The sequence below is a fragment of the Adiantum capillus-veneris genome, chromosome 1 (assembly GCF_014529385.1).
Source record: "Adiantum capillus-veneris isolate H3 chromosome 1, ASM1452938v2, whole genome shotgun sequence".
Lineage (NCBI taxonomy): Eukaryota > Viridiplantae > Streptophyta > Polypodiopsida > Polypodiales > Pteridaceae > Adiantum > Adiantum capillus-veneris.
The window spans coordinates 118,464,497-118,474,415 of record NC_140931.1 but is presented as its reverse complement, the minus strand read 5'-3'; positions in this window follow the sequence as shown (position 1 = coordinate 118,474,415).

Here is a 9,919-nt window from a genome sequence, read left to right as displayed (position 1 = left end):
TAATGTTTATGCGTGAGATTGGCCTAGCTGGACAAATTTCATGGGCAGTCAATGACAGCTAGGTTAGCTTGCAAAGATTTAAGATCTTTCCATATAGCTTTGAGTTAGGATACACATATGTGCACTAGAAGACATGTGAGCTCAAGTCTTGCAGCTCTTATTATGCTCATGAAAATATGGTAAACTAAAAATAAGTATACATAGTGACTTGCCAATGTCAATTAATTAGAAGTATTAAGATCTTGCCAGGGGTGGAACACATAGCACAAAGTCAGAATTATACATGAGATTTGGATGGGTGGCTAAATCTCATGGAACTTGATAGTTAGGTGGGGTATCCTCCAAAGATTGAATGTGCTAGTGTAAGCTTTCCTTGCACTAGAACTAATGTGAATTCATTACATGCGTGTAAGCTAGATTTTATGTGCTCCTATGGTGAATCCTTTAATGTGCTCATGGAAAATATCATAAATTAAATGTATGTATGTATAGTGCCTTGCCAATCTCTAATGGTTTGGGTGCTATGCTGCATGAGATTTGGGCGGTTGGCCAAATCTCATGGAAGTTGATAGCTAGTCAAGCTTGCTTACAAAGACTAGATACACTAGTGGCAAGCGCCCCCCCCCCCCCCCCCCCAAAAAAAAAGAAACTATACATTGTAACGAGATTTAGGAGAGATAAATAGAATGACAAATAGGAAAATACAGAGTACTCAAAGTAGGCAGATGAAATAGAGAATTTGTATTGATGTAAGATAATGAATACAAGAAGAGCATAGCTCGTGTCAGACCTCCCCAAGCTATCTCACTCTAAATCACAATCTTAGTCTTGTGCACAATCTCAATCACAATCACACTCTCAATCTCAATCATAACCACAACCACACTCGCAATTGCAATCACAATCATAATCACAATCGTGCAACCTCTGCCGATTATAAAGACTCTCCCCCCAAATAGGCAATCGAAAAGAGGCTATTTTTGTTGTCAACTCTTGTCTTTAGCAAAACAAGGCAAAAATAGGCTCGAAAAGAGGCGTCTTGCATACGAACACAAAAATGGCATTGAAAATATTCCACACGTTCGAATTTGCCTGAAATTTTTGGCCATTTTTACTCGCTCGTAATTCTCAAACCGCTTTGAAACTATCTCATATGAATTTGTTCGTCTTGTTGAGCTCTTTGACAATAGTGTGATGCGGAAAAGTCATATAACAATTGCATTGGCCGAAAATTTACCTACAAGTTAGCAATTTCTACAAAAACAACAATTTCTCACTTTTTCTTAATATATGGGCTAAAACTAGCATCAAAACAAAGGAACCGAAAAAAGTCAAAAAAGCAATATTTTTGCTCATATTTAGGGATACGTTTCCTACATACAAACTTTTCCAAATTTGGACCCTAGCACCCTAAAAAATGGCTCACGTGTCAAAATTTAAAACTTTACAAAAACAATCAAAATAAATCCCTAGACTATAGAAAAACACTAAAATGATCGAATTTTTCTTTAAACAAAAGATATAGAAAATCTTTGCAAAATCAAAGTCCTATTACATCACTATATATAAAACCTATACATCGTGTGGTTCAAGGCCTATTTTTAAAACCCCTTAGTTGTGAAATTTTCACCAATAAAAGAGACCCTTTTTGTATTTAATTAATAAATGTTTTCAATATCATTTTTTGAACCTTTTTCTATTTCCTCAGCACTTTGGTTCCGCCTCAATACCAAACGAGACGCATGAAATTGGCAAAAAATCATTTATGCACCTTCTCTGACACTTGCCACCAACTCCCGAATGGCACATCCCAGTCACAGTGATTTTGGTTGTCAAGCGGTTGGTCCCTGCTGACTTCACATAAAGTGCTTCACCTTTTAGAACCGTGTCAAGGCCCAAAAAATGCAAGATGGCACGATTTCCAATGCTATCGGGTGGTGCACATAACTCAACCCCGACAAACCTTCAATTAACCATAACTTGCCCTACAAAGCTCTGATTCTCAATTTGAAAAGACAAGCATGCTCTACAACTTGAGCTCTTCACATGCATTCATTGACTCCAACTCTAGTCACTTGTCCGTACTTGCCATACTGTCTCAGGTCTGCAAACCACTTCAACTTTGAACTAGCATAACTTTCACACCGAGGCTCCGTTTGAGGAGCCGTTTGAACCAACTTGTAGAGCATCTCAAGCTCCACATTCTAGAGCACCAACTCAACATCTTAGGCACCTTTACCTATCACCCCAACTAGCCTACTCTGGAGCATTCTTGGCCTGAAAACCCCCATCAAGCATACATTTCCCCTAGCACCTGCTTGCCCAGGTCTTCCACACTTGCCTTAGCCCTTTGTCTTGCTTCTGCTAGCATTCACCACTTGGCATAGACCACTTCCCTCCACGTACCAACTTTGGTTGCACCATCATTGTATGGCCCCCTCGTCGCACATTTATGTTTGACTAAAAGCATATTTACAGAACTTGAGAAACTGGCACACCAAACTCACAATGCAAAGCACTTACAAACCACAAAACTATGTACAGGGTATGTACAAAAGCTTCATCCCCTTTGCACACTGCATACTTTAGGTGGATTGCTTACCCCCCTTGGCTACAATTTAATGCACCTCAGGCACTAGATTCCTTTAAAAATACAAATTGAGCCGCACATCGTTCACCTTGTTCCTAAAAAGCTTACCATTTTCTCTTACCAGGCGCTGATATGTCCCGTACGGAAAGGTCTTCTGCACTTTGTATGGACCTACCTACTTCTTCTTGAATTTCTTTTGGAATGTGAAATCCAAGTATCTTTCCTACTTCATCACCAGGTCTCCCTCTTCTATCTTCTTATCTGGCAGGTTCTGATTGAACTTGGCAATCTGCTTCTCCCGCTGCTTCACATAGTAGTCGGTCGCCGCATCTCTATCCATTTGCAATGCTTCTAAATTGGTAATTCAATCTTGTAAAACCTTTTGTTGAGTGGCATTGGCACGCCACATACCTTTTATATCTCCTAACTGCACATGCACTAGAAACACAACCTCCTTACCATAGACCAGATCAAACGGAGTAAAATTAGTATCCACCTTGTAGGATGTCCTATACACCACAAACACTTCGATAGATTTGTTTCCCACTCAGTCTCTTGCTTGTACACGCACTTTGTCATCATTCATTAGGAGAAATATGAACCTTGCATGGGCCTTTTAAGGAATCCTAATTTTTAGGGATTAAGGCTAATGGTGTGTAGGGTTAAGGGGACAAGGGCATTCAAGAAGCTAGTTTTGAGTAGGCTTTTCTAGCCTTTTTTTAAGACACATATAGGATGTGGACCTAAGAGGTCACCTTCTCTCTCTAGCTTTTTGAAAGTGAAGGGAGTAAAGAGGTGTGGCCACATCATCAAAAACGTGGATCACTAAGAGCCAAAATTTGACTTTTTTTAAAAAAAGTTATTTTTACTTATTTTTGACTTAAAAACTCCCCCCCAACATAAATCCATATCAAAAAAAGTATTTTTTGACATTTTTTTTAACTTACAAGCACTAAAAGTCCAATTTTTCAAAAAAAAACTCCCAAAAAAAAAAACCTTTCTTCTCTCTTCCTCCTCCCTCCTTTCTCCCTCTCCTCTCCTTCCCTGTCCCCTTCTCTCCTCCTCCTCCCCTCTCTCTCCCTCTCCCCCACTGTCCCCTTCTCTCCTCCCATGTTCCTCCCTCTCCCTCCCTGCCCCCTTCTCTCCTCCTTCTCCACTCTCTCTCTCTCTCTCTCTCTCTCTCTCTCTCTCTCTCCCCCACTACCCCCTTGTCTCCTCTCATGTTCCTCTCTCTCCCTCCCCCCTCTCTCTTTTCATCCTTTGCTTCCTCATGCAACAACTACCATGGTACTCAAAGACATCACAAATCGTATGCATACATATTTGCTTGTTCGCAACGTTTGCACCGAAGGCCGCACGTGAGGGTGAGCAGAGGTCATCCCAGGAACGTCGTACCATCGGTGAGATGAATGTTGATGGTTCTTCAATATCTTGCCAATACCATCACATATTTGAATAAAACACCCCTTTATGCAAGGTAACAATATACTTCTTACTTTTGATTGTGTTCTTCTTATCATAAACTTTGAAGCCTAAGGTGTTGCCTCTACTTGTTTTGTAGTGCTTAGCACAAAAGTTGCTTTTATGCACAAATAGTGAAAGGCTGCAGGTTAGAGAGGCCAACTGTCACCACTTTTCCTCTAAAACAATCTTCTTTGTTACATCTTGCAGGTAGGTGCTTCAAATCCATGCTTATTAGGGGTGGTAATATCATCCTAATGTATATTTTAGGATTGTCTATTCCCAGTTAGATAGAAATACTTGCAAATTTGTACAACATATACTTAACAAGTGTCTTCATTATATAGCTTGCAAATGTTGAATTCATACATGGTTTTGTTACAAGGTGACCTCTTGCTATGCTAGTTGAGTGGCGTTGTTTGCAAGAATGGCTCAAGGAATTGGCATAACATGAAGCTTTTACGGTGGCACAAAGCTCTTCTCAGCGGCAATGTCGCTCCCACTACACCAAAAATCATTATGCTAACATGGAGAGATCCCTAGTAGGACAATGCAAAAACTTTTCATCAACAGCAACACACCCTTTCCTAACATGAGGGCACTCCTACCAAAGATATTTTTATGTGATAGGTCACCCCAGGAGCATACCATGTCATGGAATGGATGTAAGAACTATGACCGCACTACTCCTTGGAAGTTGTTCACAGATGTATGTTTATCAAAGTTAATGAGAAGAAATTTGGACTTTTTTGTTTGTTGATGTGTAAGAGCACTCTAGGTCTACCGTATTTTAGATTGTTTGATAAGTTAAATAAAATTTGTAGTCATTTAAAGTGTAAGTTTGTTTTTGTTGGTAAGATTGTACATGAGAAGACATAATAAAGTATAAGAGATCTTGACGAAATAAACCTCGATTAGATTCCTACCATGCACTTGTGACACCATACCTCTCCTTGAACCCTTTGATTTCTAGCATTGTCGGAAGTCCAAGGGTGGTCTATTTTCAAATTTTTAGCAATAACTTTTTTTTAAAAGGAAATTTTGGTTATTTTAAAGTTTGTACACAGTCTAGGAGTTCATTCTGATTGTTTTCCTTCAGTTTTAATTTTTGATCGAGGACACTCCTTGGAAGCCACTTTTGAAGGCGTTAGGGTGAGATTTTGAGAAAGTTTTGTATGTAGGAAATGCAGTCCTTAACACAATAAAAAACATTGGTTCTCTGAGTATTTTCAGATTCCATGGTTTTAATGCCCGTTCGAGCCCGTAGATTAAGAAAAAAGTAAGAAATGTCTGTTTTACATCATTTTTAAAGAAATTGCCAACTTGCACGTTGTTTTTTGGAGAATCCGAGTAGGATATGATTTTTTTGCATCACACGATGGTCGAAGAGCGCGACGAGATGAACAAATTTATGTGAGACAAGCCCAGACAGATTCGGAGCCAATTGAACACTAGAAGCTCTTGAAAACAACCTAAAAGTTCAACACTTGAATTATGGCCATGCATCAAAAAAAAATCTTATATTTGTCATTTTAGGGCCCCAGGGACCCTCAACATGAGGGGCCACAAGGGCGCGCAAATTGGCCATCCAAAATTTTTTGGATGGCCAATTTGCGCGCCCTTGTGGCCCCTCATGTTGAGGGTCCCTGGGGCCCTAAAATGACAAATATAAGCTTTTTTTAATGCATAGCCATGAGGTAGAATTGGGCAATTGAATGTATTCATAGCAAACTCCCCCCCCCCCAAATGGCAAATAGCTAAACATTGTATCGTGCCATGCATTAACAAAAAGCTTGTACTTGTCATTTTAGGGCCCCAGGGACCCTCAACAAGAGGGGCCACAAGGGCGCGCAAACTGGCCATCCAAATTTTGGATGGCCAGTTTGCGCGCCCTTGTGGCCCCTCTTGTTGAGGGTCCCTGGGGCCCTAAAATGACAAATACAAGATTTTTTTAATGCATGGCCATGAGATAGAACTGGGCAGTTTAATGTGTTCATAGCAACCCCCCCCCCCCCCCCCAATGGCAGATACCTAAACCTTGTATCATGCTTATCAACCATTTTTTACTTCCTTGTGTCCATCCCCTGTTCTTGGAAATATCTTAGTCCCTATTTGTGCCTGGATGGCCATTCTACGCGCCGTTGTGGTCCCTCTTGTTGAGGATCCCTGGGGCTTAAAAATGACAAATAGGGGCTTTGTTTTAATGTATGGCCATGAGATAGAGTTGTAGTGTTTGATGTCCGGAGTATTCACTATGCAAAATTTTCCTATATCATTTGCGTTCACCACAATGGATTGAAAGTAGCCCTTATAGGCCTTACCTACACATGTTTCTGTAACTTTACAAGAATATAAATTCTCTTCTGTTGAACACGTGCTATGTTACATATACTTTAGTGAACTCCCAAGGTCAAAGGCCTCACAAATTTTGTGCACTCAGAACATTTAGCACTAGGAATCAACCAAACAAAGAGCCAATTTTTACTTCGTTGTGTTCACCTCGTGTTCTTGGGAATGTTTTGGTTAAGCCATTTCTTTGGTATTTGAAACCACATGTAACCCCTATTGTTATAGTATCCAACCAAAGGTTTCTTGATTAGCAGTTATATAGGTTCGAGTGATACATATCTTCTATGTTAACAATACATGTATCTATAATTTATTTTTACACTTTCTCTATCCAAATGAGCTACATAGTAAAAATCAAATCCGCAATTCAACAATTAAGTTCACAAGGTGATAGCTATTGGTATGATCTTTAGCAATACCAAATAAATAGCTACCAATAGCGAATGAATAGGGATATTTAAGAAGGTTTGATACCAAAAACTTGTCAACACTACTCAAAAAGGTGGAAACTCGAAGGCTTTATAATATATATGATGAAACAAGAATCAATAATAAGTCACCCCTATATATCTACACCTCCATCTCAAGTTGTCATTTCTTTAAGTCAAGCTTTGCATAGGCATAGTATGGAAACAATAACATTTTGGAAAGCAAGAATTTAGCTTTCTCAACTTTTGAAATGTTGCTATTGATATATATTCAACATTTCCAAATGAGGACATCTTGACAAAGGTTATGATCCACTTAATAAGAATAACCATTAGTGATTAAACTGAAATCAAAATATTGCATTCATGGTGGAATGATTAAGACTTGAAACTTCAAACATCTTACAGGCAAATCAGAATATCCATAAAAATCAATAATATTTCTCAAATTTTTATGAAACTCCAGTAATCTAAATTAAATACTCTCACTCAGTGCGACACCATTTAACAAAAAAAAATATTTATATTGCATTTATAGAGGAATCCAGCCTCATAAAAATAATTACAAATGGAGACAATGTTGTTGCTGTTAGGCTTCTCTTACAAGTATTTGTCTTTCTCATCTAGAGATTCATATACACGAGTATTTGTGTGTCTATGACACTAGGGAAGATAGTAGTACTATAGGGATGGCTTTTCTAAGAGCTCCTAGAGAGTACCTATTGGTTCAAGATTCTACAAAAATCCTACTATTCTTATCAAAATCTTTTAACACGGTAGTGAAAGGTTCCTCACAGAACAAAAATAGGGTAATTTCCATCTCTGCACATGGTTGCTTGCTCATGTCCTCTCAAAACAAGTTGACTCTGTAAGTAAACAACAGATTATGTGAGCACAAAGTTATAAAGTACAAAATGATATCATTCTAATAATCTAATGACAACTATACAAAGAATAAATTATAAGAAAAATCTTTGATGACTCTCCATAGATAGCACAGCTTACTTACATTGTGAGACTCAATCACATGCTACAAAACTATAGATGGCGCACCAAAGCCATCAACAAAATAGCACCACCCAATGTTATGAGGTGTGAAGCCTAAACATTGAAAGCCATAAAGAGGTTAATTCCCTCCAGCATGATAAACTTAAAGATGGAGATGATATTAAGCTCTGAATGTCAGATACAAGGGTAGTTTTCTCACCATTCTACCTTTATGTTGGAGATGAATCCTTGCAATGCCCATGCACTATTCACACCTCCTGTTCTTGTGGTATGCAAGTCATGTGAGTTGATTCTTTTTCCATCTTCGGGAGTAGAGGTTTCCATGTAGTGCGAGTGAATGAAAGTAGAAGGAGGGCTGTAATGGAGGTGAGAGAAGGGAGAGGAGCTAGCTTGGTGTGGAACTATGTGGTGGGCACGGGGAAGAGATGGGGGAGAAGCTTGCTTGGTGCTACAATGGAGATGGGAGAAAGCTAGTAGAGAGATAATGCTGGACTATAGGGGGTGCATGTGGTTGTTGCAACCATGGAGAGCTTGGAAAAGGGTTTGTAGAGAGAGAAAATCACTTTTTAGCTATAGAATAGGTTTGGAAAGACTTTGGATGGTGGAAAATGATGTTTTGAAATTTTTTGAAAAAAAATAATTTTTTAGAATTTTTAAGTGGACGTTTTTGACTTTTGGAGGTCAAAAATACTTTTTTGACCATGAAATAGGTTAGGGGACCTTTTAAGGAGGGAAAACTTGAAATTTGAAATTTTTAGTGTATTTTTAAATCCGGGCCAAAAAGTGGGGGAAAAAAGGTCAAAGTAATCCCCCCCTACCCCCCCCCCCCCCTCTCCCTTTCCCCTAGCCACCTCCCTTACCTTCTCACTAGGTAAGAGGCTATTAAGAGGTGTAAAGCTACCTTGTCCCCCTACTTTTTTGAGGGTATAGAGTGTGTCCACCACCCTCTTCCTATTGGCTGGCCTCTAATTAACCTTAATCCCAAAGGGCCCCTAGAGGGTTCATATTTTTCCTAATGTTTGATGATTTGCCCATTGGAACTCTCTACTAGATCATTGCATTGGGAATGATAGGGTGAGGAAAACCAATGTTCAATCATTATCTTCTCTACTAAGTCACGCATTAGCTTGCTTCTAAATCCCTAAGCCCTATCAAAAACTAGCATCCACGATACCCCAAAACGGCAAAAAAGTGTTATCGAACACAAACTGGGCTACTACATGAGAATTCACTTCCCTCACAGCTTTGGCCTCGAGGTGGTCAATGGCTGCCACATCTTACCGCTTGTAGACTTTGGGATTGGACCAAGGCATCCAAGCCCCACTTCTCGAAATCACTTTGTGTGATGATGGCACCCTAAGACTCCGCTACCAACCGTCTTTCTGACATTTGTGGCACATTTTGCACGAATAATGCACGTCCTTCACTATGGAAGGCCATCAAAAGCCTGCTCTTAGCACTCAAAATAGCACCTAGTATTTACCTTGGTGTCCGCTCTCTTCATGGCATTGCTCCAACAGCATACCTATCTCTTCTTTGTACAACACCCTCCTTAGCACTCGGTCTCGCCCATAGTTAATCGCCCATAGTTAACCAGGTCTTCACCTACCAGAATGGATTTGTGGGCCTTTTGCACCACTCTTCTTCTTTGCAACTTGGACAAACTCTCTAGGCACTGTCCTGTGCTCAAAAATTCTTCGATCTCCTTTAGAGTCTCCCTACCTACATAAGTGGATGGGGCTAGATATAGGCCTGCAACATGCACTTGCACTCTGCTACTTGCTAGTTGGTCCGTCTCTCGGTTTTTCTCTCTCTTCACATGCTTGAATTGAACCACTTCAAAGAACTTTAGAATCTTATTAATGGGAAAGAGCCAATGCTTCAATGAATCTCACTTTACTTGCCATTGGCCTAACAATTTCTTGATGACTAGCAACACATCACCCTTTACCACCAACCTAGAAATGCCAAACTCAATGCACTGCTTCAACCTAGATGGAGGGCAAGGTATTCTGCTTCATTGTTGGTGTGTACATCCTCCAAATCATAAGACTTTGAAAATATGACTTTGTTATGTGGGTCA